The sequence below is a fragment of the Dermochelys coriacea genome, chromosome 9 (assembly GCF_009764565.3).
Source record: "Dermochelys coriacea isolate rDerCor1 chromosome 9, rDerCor1.pri.v4, whole genome shotgun sequence".
NCBI classification, from domain to species: Eukaryota; Metazoa; Chordata; order Testudines; family Dermochelyidae; genus Dermochelys; species Dermochelys coriacea.
The window spans coordinates 50,080,144-50,092,241 of record NC_050076.1 but is presented as its reverse complement, the minus strand read 5'-3'; the positions used below and the strand labels follow the sequence as shown (position 1 = coordinate 50,092,241).

Here is a 12,098-nt window from a genome sequence, read left to right as displayed (position 1 = left end):
GCTTTTTTGTTGAAGTATAGCCACTCTTAGGTCTGTGATCGAGTGACCAGAGAGATTGAAGTGTTCTCCAACTGGTAACCAGTTGGAGAACACTTCAATCTCTTTGGTCACTCGATTACAGACCTAAAAGTGGCAATGCTTCAACAAAAAAACTTAAAAAAACAGACTCTAACGAGAGACTGCTGAATTGGAATTAATTTGCACACTGGATACAATTAATTTAGGCTTGAATAGAGATTGGGAGTGGATGGGTCATGACACAAAGTAAAACTATTTTCCCATGTTTATTCCACCCTCCCCCGCACTGTTCCTCAGACGTTCTTGTCAACTGCTGAAAATGGCCCACCTTGATTATCACTACAAAAGTTTTTTCCTACCCCCTCCCCCCCACCCTGCTCTCCTGCTGGTAATACCTCACCTTACCTGATCACTCTTTTTACAGTGCGTATGGCAACACCCAGTGTTTCATGTTCTCTGTGAATATAAATCTCCCCACTGTATTTTCCACTACATGCATCCGATGAAGTGAGCTGTAGCTCCCGAAAGCTTATGCTCAAATAAATTTGTTAGTCTCTAAGGTACCACAAGTACTCCTTCCCCTCACTACAGCTAAATACAGCACCCAGGCACACTGTGGGTGGCTCTCGCACATGCCCAGTGCAGTCCCTTCCATGACTGACCAGGCCAGGGAGCCCCAGTGCAGTGACCTGGCTGGGAGCTCGAGAGCCAGATGGAACCACAGGCTCTGTCTGTGTCCAGCAGCCCAATATAGAATCCTCTTTATATTCACTACAGATGAGCCCTGCTTCTTCACCACACACATCAGTGTCTCTGCCCATCCTTTTCCTTTCCTAAATCCCACTTATGCCCAGTGTCTGCTATTCCATAGGATGCCAAGATTCCTTCCAAACTCCAGCCTGATTTCTGCATCCCTCACTCAGCCAAAACTTTCATTGGCCACAGTGGGGCTTGTCCCAGGAAGTACTTTGCTTGCCTCCAAAATGCAGCCAGCTCTGTGAGACATAACAGCTGTTCAGCAGCAATGCCACACAACGACTTAGGACAGGATGTGAACAGGAATATTGTTATCCAATAGGAACTGCGGGGAGGGAGGTGGATTTAGGGGGGACCAAATGTAATTCTATACACTGGAATTTCACCAGGAGAGTGGGTGAATACCCCAACTCATCTCCAGGCTCAGTTTCTGCAACTCTGTATCTCGGGATGGAGCCACCCGCCTGGAGGAAGCTCCATTGGGTCCAGATGCAGCAGCCTGTCTGCCTAGTTATACACAGTAGGAACTTGAGACGGTCTGGACTTAAACAGAAAAAAATGAAAAGATTATAGATACAAATGTAAATGGGAAGAAATATACAACTGGGTAAAACCTTTCAACGGTGATTCTGGTAAAGTCTTTTGTACTTTGTGCCAGCATGGATTCACTATTGGTCATGATGGCACAACTGACATCAGACAGCATTCAGGAATCAACTGGATATAAGAAAAGCATACAGGCCAAAGGTGGGACAAATATCAGCAAATTCTTTGTCTCTTCAAACTCCATGACTGCCAAGGGGGTGGCTACAGAACTTATGAACATCTTCGCCCAAGTCGGGGTGCCATGGGAAATCTTGACAGATCAAGAGACAAACTTTATGTCCTAGACGATCAAGCAGCTCTGCCAGTTACTCAAAATCAAGACCTTAAGAACATTTGTATACCACCCCAAACGGACGGTCTGGTAGAGCGCTTTAACTGAACCCTGAAAACAATGCTCCGAAGGTTTGTCCTGATAGATGTCTGGCATTGGGACCAACTGCTCCTGTCTCTCTTGTTCGCAGTCTGGGAAATACCCCAGTCTTCCACTGGCTTCTCACTGTTTGAACTTTTATATGTGAGGGAAACCCAGGGGATTTTAGACCTTGTGCGAGAAATGTGGGAAGAGCAACCGTCCTGAGCTAACAACATGGTACAGTATGTTTTATACCTGAGGGAGAGGCTTGAGGCTCTGGGCTTGTTTGCCAAGGAGAACCTCCTGCATACCCAGGATACCCAAGAAGTGGCCTACAATAAACAGACGTGTCTCCAGGAGTTTCAGCCTGGTGACTGGGTGCTGCTATTGTTGCCCAGTTCGTAATCAAAGCTCCTGGCCTTCAAGGACTGAGGTGATCTGATATGTAGGGCAGGTGAAATATGAAATCAAGCAACCAGATAAATGTAAGGTACGACAAATCTACCATGTGAACCTGTTAAAACTGTGGAAAGCCCAGGAAGGCTTACTAATAGCGCCTTACTCACCAGAGCCTGAACTGGGCCCACAGGCCATGAAGGCCTCAACTTCAGGGGTGGTCAAGATTGTCCCCAATCTTATCCCAGAGCAGAGAGGTCAGGCGAAAAAACTGATCACTACCTTCTCTTCCGTTTTCTCAACCTGACCAGGGCAGACTCACCTGATAACTCATCATATTCAAACGGACCCGGGCGTTAAAGTTAGAGAAAACCCCTGGCCCCGCCCCCAGAAACTTAGAGAGACCATGAAAGAAGAACTCCGCTCGATGTTAGCATTGGGGGGTGACTGAGGAGTCGTTTAGTGACTGGAAGAGCCCTGTGGTACTGGTCGCTAAGCCCGAAGGAAGCACCCGCTTTTGCATCGACTTCCGTAAGGTCAATGCAGTATCGAAGTTCGATGCCACGGGTTGATGAACTGCTTGACCAGCTGGGAAAGGCAGAATACATCACCACTTTAGACTTAACGAAGGGCTATTGGCAGATCCCTCTCACACCCGACTCCAGGGGAAAAAACGCTTTCTCCACCCCCTGTGGGCTTTTTCAGTTCCAGACCATGCCCTTCGTTTTGCATGGGGCTCCGGCCACATTTCAGTGGCTAATGGACTGAATTCTCTGCCCCCATAGCAGGTATGCAGCTGCGTACCTCATCGACATGGTAATTTATAGTCGCGACTGGCAACAATTTGAAACATATGACTTTGGTCCTGCAGTCCCTCCAGGAGGCCGGCCTGGCAGTGAACCCTGTCAAATGTCACCTTGGGAAGAATGAGACCACCTACCTTGGGTACACATTGGAAAAAGGCTTGATCTGACTCTTGGTTAGTAAAGTTCAGGCCCTCCAGCTGTGCCCCATGCTGTCCTCAGAGAAGTATGTATGCCAATTCCTGGGACTAGCCAGGTATTACCACCACTTTATCCCAGGGTTCTCCTCCATTGTGCCCCCCGTCCAATCTCCTCAAGAAAGAGAGTCTTAAAAGGACCAGGGCCTGTGAGGAGATGTTTCAAACTCTGAAGGCCCAGCTCTCTCAGGAACCCATCTTGTACAGCCCTGACTTCGCCAAGGAATTTTTGTTACAAACAGACACCTCAGACATGGGCCTACGAGCTATTCTATCGCAGGTAGTTGGGGGCGATGAACACCCCATCTTGTATATTAACAGAAAGCTATTCCCGTGAGAGAAGACCTATTCTGTAATTGAGAAAGAAGCCATGGTGGTAAAATGGGCCATGGATTCACTCTGTTATTATCTTTTGCACGCGCACTTCACCCTCATTACTGACCATGCCCCCCCTTTGCTGGCTCCATGCCATGAAGGACACAAATCCTCGAGTCATGAGGTGGTACCTTTCCCACCAGCCCTTCTCCTTCTGCATCCAGCACTGGGCCGGGAAAGCCCAACTGAATGCAGACTTCTTTTCACAGGATGGTGGAGAGCAGTTGGATGGGGGGCAGAACCCAAAGGGGGTCATGAGGTGGGGGATGCGTGAAGAAGCAGAGATACTGCAGCCAGGCACAGCAGGGGTTAAGGAACACCTGTGGGTTCAGCTAGCCCCGCCCTGTTATACCTGCAGCCAATGCCAGGCCTGGAGGGGGGAGAAAAGAAGGGAGCCTGGCTCAGTCAGGGGCTGACTGGTGAAGAGGCAGGAGCTCTCTGTATGCCTGTCTGAAGGCACAGAGCAGCAACCTGCCTGCCAAGGCAGCCACTAGAGACAAGTAAATCACACCCTGCCAAGGGGAACCTACAGATAAGCCCCAACTGTGGGGCAACTGGACTAGCAGGGCCACACCCCAAACTAAAAGGACTTGCATAAAGAGCAGACCATGAAAACAGGCCCTGAACACCCCGTCACGGCTGGGAGAAAGATCCATCTCCCGTTTAGGGGTTGAGCGACACAGGACTCTGGGCCAAGACCTGAGGGAGAAGGCAGGGGTCAAGTCCCCTTACAGCCCCCCAACCAAGAATCTAGCTACTAGGCTCCCTGGATACTGAGGGCCCTATCATAGAGAGTAATTATATGCAAATCAACATGAGTTTATAGAAAATAGATCCTGTCAAACTAACTAGCTATCTATCTTTTTTTTTTAAATGAGATTACAAGTCTGGTTGATAAAAATAATAGTGTTGATGTAATATACTTAGATGTTTGTAAGGTGTTTGACTGGATACTTCATGACATTTTGATTAAAAATCTAGAACTATATCAAATTAACATGACCTATTAAATAGATTAAAAACTGACTAACTGATAGTTCTCAAAATGTAATTGTAAAGGGATAATCATCATCCAATGGGAGTGTTTCTAGTGGAGTCCCACAGACCAGTTCTTGGCCCTATGGTATTTAATATTTTTATCAACGACTTGAAAGAAAACAAAGTCATCACTGATAAAGTTTGCAGATGATACAAACACTGAGGAAGTGGTAAATTACAAAGAGGACAGGTCACTGATACAGAATGATTTGGATCACTTGGTAAGTGGGCATAACAAATGGTATACATTTTGATACAGCTAAATGTAAATGCAAATGTGTACATCGAGGAACAAAGAATGCAAGCCATACTTACAGGATGGGGGATTCTATCCTGGGAAGCTGTGACTCTGGAAAAGATTTGAGGGTCATAGAGGATAATCAGCTAACATGAGCTTCCAGTACGACACTGAGGCCAGAAAGGCTAATGAAATTCTGGGATACATAAACAGGGGAATCTGGAGTAGGAGTAGGAGTAGGAAAGTTACTTTACCTTTTTATATTTTTATAGTGGGCTCGTCCATCTAGCAGAGAGATATAACACAATCCAGTGGCACTTGTGTGACCACTTCTGGAATACTGTGTGCAATTCAAGTGCCCACAATTCAAGGAAGATGTTGATAAATTGAAGAGGGTTCAGAGAAGAGCCATCAGAATGATTAAAGGATTAGAAAACATCCTTAGAGCGCTGCAGCAAGGCTGCTGTGCCAGTGCAGATGTGCCGTTGAAGCACTTTGTGAAGATACTACCTATGTCGCTGGGAGTCCTCCCATTGACATAGCATTGTCTACACTGGGGGTTAGGTTGGTAAAGCTACGTTGCTCAGGAGAGTGGATTTTCAACATAAATACCAACATAAATTGTAGTGTAGAACAAGCCTGACAGACTGAGGAAGCTCAGTTTATTTAGCTTAACAAAGAGATGGTTAATGGATGGCTTGATCACAGTTTATAAGTATCTACATCAGAACAAATATTTGATAATGGGCTCTTCAGTCTAGCAGAGAGACTGGAAATAGGTGTAAATTTTTAAGAATGGGAGCAATTAACCACTGGAACAACTTACCAAGGATGGTGGATTCTCCATCACTAGCAATGTTTAAATCAAGATTGGGTGTTTTTCTAAAAGATCTGCTCTAGGAATTAGTGTAGGAAAGCTCTTTGGTCTGTGCTGTACTTGAGGTCAATCTAGATGATCACAATGGTCCCTTCTGACCTTAGGCTATGTCTGCACTAGCACTTATGTCTGCAAAACTTTTGTTGCTCAGGGGTGTGAAAAAACACCCCCTTGGTGACGTAAATTTTGCCGGCATAAGCACTTGCCTGCACAGCATTATGTTGGAAAGAGACACTCTCCCAGAACACAGCTACTGCTGTTTGTTGAGCTGGTTTTATTATGTCGACGGGAGAGTTCTTTCCCATTGGCATAACACAGCTACATGAGCGATCTCACAGCGGCCCTGCCGTATTGGTACAGGTGTGCTGCTGTAAGCTTGTAAGTGTAGATATGGCTTTAGAATGTATGAATCTCTGGTGAGCAGCACTACCACGTATGACCAGCTGAGATATGTGCACAGCTGTGGGAAACGAGGGACCTTGTGCACACTATGTGCTTGGCAATAAGGCTGTGTGTCAGAGGGAGAGTTTGAGAAACTTGGTGTGTTTGTACCTAGTAGCCAAATCATAATCTGTGAAAGTCAAATTGTTTTCCTCCCTGAGAAATGAACTGCCAACCACATCTTTACCAAACAGGTTCTCATTTACAAATATGTGAACAACAAAAAGCAGAGCAATATTTGCCTGATTCATAGATTTCAAAACAGTGTGACAATCTGGCACCCAGGACTGAAATTTAAATTGCTGCAACATGAAATTGGAGAGAAAACATTTGGTCTCATTAAATCCATGTACCAAACCATCAAATACAGGATAAAAATAAACAGGAAAAGAGACTTTTAAGCAAGAATGGGGAGTAAGAAAGGAATGTAACAGTATGGCCTTCTTCAATCTGGCTCACCAGCCCCACTGGAACCATCCCCAGAATCTGAGTCTCTGACAAATTAACTCAGAGATAAAGTGCCTCTGTGTGCTGATGACTGATCATGCTGTCACCTACACTGGTCTGTGAAGAAACTGACACTTTCTAGAAACCTGCTGCTTAATGTGGACCTGCAGCGCAGCTTGGTACAAACATCAGGAAATTTCAGGAAAAGCCCAGAAGCAACCAAAACAGAGTAAAATTTTATTACATATCTGGCATCAGAATCCAACCCATTCTACTACACAGGAGTGAAATCTAGGGCCTGACTTCAACAACACCCTATGGCAGCGGTTCTCAAACTGTGGGTTCTGACCCCTTTGAATGGGGTCACCAGGGCTGGCTTAGACTTGCTGGGGCCCAGGGCTGAAGCCCAAGCCCCACTATTCTACCCAGGGCCGAAGCCAAACCTCAAGGGCTTCAGCCGTGGGTGGCAGGACTCAAGTTTCAGGCCCCCTGCCTAGGGCTGAAGCCCTTGAGTTTCAGGTCTGGCCCTCCTGCCCGGAGTGGTAGGACTTGGACTTTGGCCCCCTACCCAGGGAAGTGGGGCTTGGGCAGGCTCAGACTTTGTTCCCCTCTCCTGGGGTTGTGAAGTAATTTTTGTTGTCAGAAGGGGGTCACAGTACAATGAAGTTTGAGAACCCCTGCCCTATGGTTACTGGAATAAAACCCCAGCTCTGCAAGTCCTCTGGCTACTGAGCACCACTGGGCTGGTTTCCCCTGCTCATCAACATAAAGACAAGCACATTCAACTTCTGGTGCCACCTCAATCAAAGTAGCAAATGCTCCATTCTGCACAAAGCAAAAGAGAGTCAAAAACTAAATCCAAATGAAAATATCCATCCCTACACATCATTGCTCCCTGATCAACAGTTCCTGCCTCCAACCAGCAGAGGAGCTCAAGATGTCAGCCCAACCCCTGCAACGCCAATCCATGAGGCACTGGAAAGAACAGATCAAATCAGCAACAAAGGGGACTGGGACAGTTCCCTGTACAGAACTCTCACCAGCAGAGACCACGCTGGAGTGACCTTGTGCAAAATGACAGCCAACTCTCGCACTCAGGTACAGAATCAGTGACGACATGCTGCAGGTGAGCCTGGGAAATCCAAAGCAGAGACCAGCAACTTTGCAGCCAAGGGGATAGAGCAGAGATTGAGACAGAGAAACATGTTCTACTCTAATGTCCCAAATACCACCAAGTGCATGAAAAATATTTCCTCAAACCATCAGGAATCCCCCAGGCTGCCTCATCAGCGAGTGAGGAGGAAAACCTGTGCCTGGCCCTGGGAGAAAGGAGAGAGATGGCACCAAGTGATGGAGCACCCTGCTCCCAGATCAAGACCGGATGGCACTTACAAAATGACGCAGCTCAGACGCCACATGCAGCGTATGACCTCATCCCGAGGGATTGCCTTACCTATGATGGAGCCCCGAATGATTTTTTTTACATTGGAGCAGCACTTGTCCTGCTCACCCAGCCCTAAGGTCTCATTGAACTGACCTGAGCTGGTGTTGGGGCAGAGTACAATCAGCAGGGGTGTGCAGTGGCCGTAGGTATGACTGTGTCTGGGTGGGAGGGAAGGAAAGGCCCCTCGCTTCTCACTTTCTTGCTCCCAAGTTTTGCTACTCAACAAATCATAGTTAGTTCTTAACAAAGTGGGGCGGGGGGCGGCAAGAGCACAGGGCCCCACATTCTAACGCGGGATGGCGAGGGTACAGGCCTCTGCATCCTATCTAATGCAGTGGGGGAAGCAAGGGCACAGGGCCTCCCACATCCTAGCTAACACAGCGAAGCCGGAGTGTGTGTGACCATGCCTTGGGCGGGTGAGGTACCAGGTCTGGGGGGCTCTAGGAGGTGAGGGATAGGCTACTAGGGAGCAGGGGACCTGGGGTGGGGGGGCTCTAGAGGGCGGGGGGGCTAGGTCACTAGGGGGTGGGGGGCCAAACCAGGAATACTGGGAAGGAGGGCTCTGGGGGGTGAGGGGGGCCAGGTTACCAGGGAGCTCTAGGGTGCAGGGGACCGAGCCGGGGCTACCAGAGAGGGAAGCTCTAGGGGTGGGAGGATCGGCTTACCAGAGGGCTCTAGGGAGCAGGGGGTTGAGGGTACCTGGGGTGAGGGGGCTCTAGGGGACGGGGGGATTGGGTTACTAGGGGACTATAGGGAGCAGAGGGAACGAGGTCACTAGGGGGTGGGGGGCCGAGCTGGGGATATTGGGGAGGGTGACTTTATGGGGTGGGGGTGGGTTAGCAGGGGTACCCAGTGTGGTGGGGGGGCTGTAGGGGGCAAGGGGACCGGGTTACCAGGGGACTCTAGGGGGCAGGGGGCTGAGCCAGTGATACTGGGGAAGGGGGCCTCTAGGGGATGGGAGGAGGGCTCTAGGGGGCGGGGGATACCATACCTAGGGTGGGGAACTCTAGGGGGCGGGGGGACCGGGGGTACCTGGGGTGTGGGGGGGGTTCTAGTGGACGGGGGACCGGATTACCGGGGACTGTAGGGGCGGGGGGCCGAGCCGGGGATACCGGGGGGCTCTAGGGAGAGGGGGGCCGGGTTGGGGCGGCGGGGGCCGAGCCGGGATACTCGAGGGGAGCTCTAGGGGCAGCCCCATCCCAGGGTCATGGAGCCGAACAAGGGACCCAGCTCCCGCCCCCTCCCCGCCGGTACCTGCAGCAGCACAAACTCGCGGGGCCTCGGACACCGCGTTTCCCGGCAACGGTCTCCCTGGTGATCGAACCAATGCGCAAGTGACTCGGGAGACCCGCCCCTTCCCACAGCCCGTCCCACCCCCACCCCCTTCTCCACAACCCGCGCTCCGTAACAGCCCGTACCCACCCCACCCCCACTTTCTCCTACATACACTTATTCCCCCCACACCCCCACCTTCCCCTCCATACCCCCAACCCCACATGCCTCCTGCCCCATACACCCCAATGTCCCATACATGCCCCCCCTTCACCCTCGTGTCCAGCGGGGGCCTGCCAGATGTAATCACACTGGCCCCTTTGGGCTTTGGAATCTAAGTTCTGTTGGGCACTAGGCCTCTACCTTGGTACTTGGAGGAGACTTTTGGGCCTAAAAGGGCCAGGAAAATTTCCTGTAACCATGTAAGCCAGTCCAAGCTGTCTAAAGCAGCCTGCTTTTAATGCTAATGGGAGGAGAGTAGCCATTTTTAAAAAGGGGGGGAGAACAAGAAACCCCTCTACTCCCAACATCACAAGCAACCTAAATGAGAGAGAAAGAAAAAGGAAGTCTGTTATAGTCATGTCCTTGGGTTCTATGTTGGCAACAACACCTACAGTGTCAGCAGTCCATGAGACTAGAAGTGGGGTTTGGGTGATGGTGTCAGTTGTCCACTGTGATTTGAACCGAGATACCCAAACTCATTTCTAGAGTGAATCAGACACAGAGTTATTTATTCAGTGAAGTCAGCATGTTTGCAAATTGACCACAGGCAGTTTATGATGGAATGGCAATGGAATTCATTGCCACAAGGTGTCACTGAGACCAAAAGTGTAGCAGGATAAAAAAGGATTTCAAATTTACATGGATGGGGACCATCCAGATTTAGAATTGTAAACATTAAAAAACAGGTATGAGTTTTGGAAAAGGGCTAAACCACCACCTCCATCTGTAGAGGAATAGGAAGGAACTTCCCCTATGAACAGATTATCCATAATTGCCCACTTCATGATTTCTTGCACTTTCCTCTGAAGTAGTTAGTCCTGCACTGTTAGAAGGGTGCTGGACTACAGAGGTCCCAGGTCTAATGTAGTCTGGCAAGTCATATGTGCCTATGTTTTCTCTGAATTTGTTATTCAAACTATCATTTCTGCAAATTGGTAGTTCAGGAGCAACTCACTGTGATTATTCAGTATTTACAATGTCTTTGCTCGACACTGGATTTACAGCTTATTACAACAATCTGTAGCCCCCTAACCCCTGTTTTTATCCTATGACTAAAGGTATTAGTGGGCCACTTAACCTTATATAGTCCCTTAGAATATGTGCTAACTGCTTATGCTAAACTATCTGTTTGATTTTGTATTTAACAGTGACACTCTGAGTACCTTTCACAGACCTGAAGAGCTCAGTGTAGCTTGAAAGCTTATTTAGCTCAGCAATGGAAGTTGGTCCAATAAAAGAATATTACCTCACCCACAATGTTCCCTCTAATTTTTCCCATCCATGTGGATAATTAATTTTGTTATGTGCACCAATATGGAGGTGATGTGGGAGGGTGGGGCTGAGAGGTTTGGAGTGTGAGATGGGGCTCAGGGCTGGGGCAGAGGTTGGGGTGCAGGTGTGTGTGTGTGTGTGTGAGGGCTCTGGTTGGAGTGTGGACTTTGGGGTGTGGCTGGGGATGAGGGGTTTGGGGTGTGGGACAGGGCTCAGGGCTAGGGTTGGTGTGCGCTCTGGCTGGGGTGCAGGCTCTGGGATGGGGCTGAGAGGTTTGGGATTCAGGCTGTCCAGGGCTGCGATAGGGAGAGAGGACTGGGCTCCAGGGCTGGGGAGAGGCGGGCCCTGCGGGTGTGTTTGTGTGCGTGTGGCCCTGCTGTGCCACAGCCAAGGGCTGGGAGAGTTGCTGCAGTCCTACACAACCCAAGCTCCCCAATCAACACCCCTCACCTCACCCCATGCCCCCGAGTGCAGTGTGCACGCCTGTGTGGCCCTTTGTGGCCTTCTGCACAGCTGTGCACCTTAGAGGGAACGTAGCTCACCCACCATGTCTCTAATATCCTGAGACTGACATGGCTACAACACTGCATACTGTATTTATGATGTAAGGCATATTGGTTAGCTTTGATTGGACAGATGTGTCACACTACATTCTGTTCCCTGACAGGTAAAGTGTAACAATCAGATTTGGATACAAACACCCAACTTAAAAGTTCAAAATTTGATTTCTGCAAATATTCTCTAATATATGCTTAAAATTCACGGTGATTTACAAACAATCCTGCTCATGAATGTGTTTGCAAGGACCCCACTCCTCCACCTCCACCTATGTGTCTTGACACCTGTTCCACCCACAGCCACACTAACTTTAATGGCACTTCACACAAGTGCAATGACCAGCCAGGTGGATGGAAGATCAGGACATAAAATATTTGTGGAAAACAGAAAAGGGCCACAGATCAAATAAAACAATTTCCATGATTTACTGAGTTGCTCACCTGGCTTAATTCATTATTATCATATAAATATATGATTGGAATCAGGGACAAATGTGAATGGGAGACTCAGAAGAAAGAGTGTGATGCAGTATTAAAGGCAGAAGAAAACCCATAATGGAACAAATCCTGCTTGTCTTACTTTTGGAAGGAATCCCTTGTCTTATTGGGACGCCTTACCCGAGTAAAGCCAGTAGGGTTTGGCTAACTTGTACACAGGATTATATTCTGTTGTCTCTCTGTGTTGTATAAATCTCCAAATAAAATCTTAAAAGTTTGTAGAGCAGAAAGCATTGAGTCAAGATTTTAAATACATATTTTCTTCATAAAGTTCAGTAGAAGCCAAGTA

At 48.6% G+C, this 12,098-nt stretch overlaps 1 protein-coding gene across 1 annotated transcript in view; it reads right to left on the bottom strand.

Annotated features, from left to right (window-relative positions):
* Positions 1-9,325, bottom strand: part of NME9 (NME/NM23 family member 9) — a 43,321-nt gene extending 33,996 nt beyond the window's left edge. The window contains exon 1 of the mRNA XM_043492841.1: positions 9,243-9,325. The gene's annotated coding sequence lies outside the window, so the exon portion shown is untranslated. The remainder of the gene's footprint in view (positions 1-9,242) is intronic.
* Between the last annotated feature and the right edge of the window lie 2,773 nt (positions 9,326-12,098).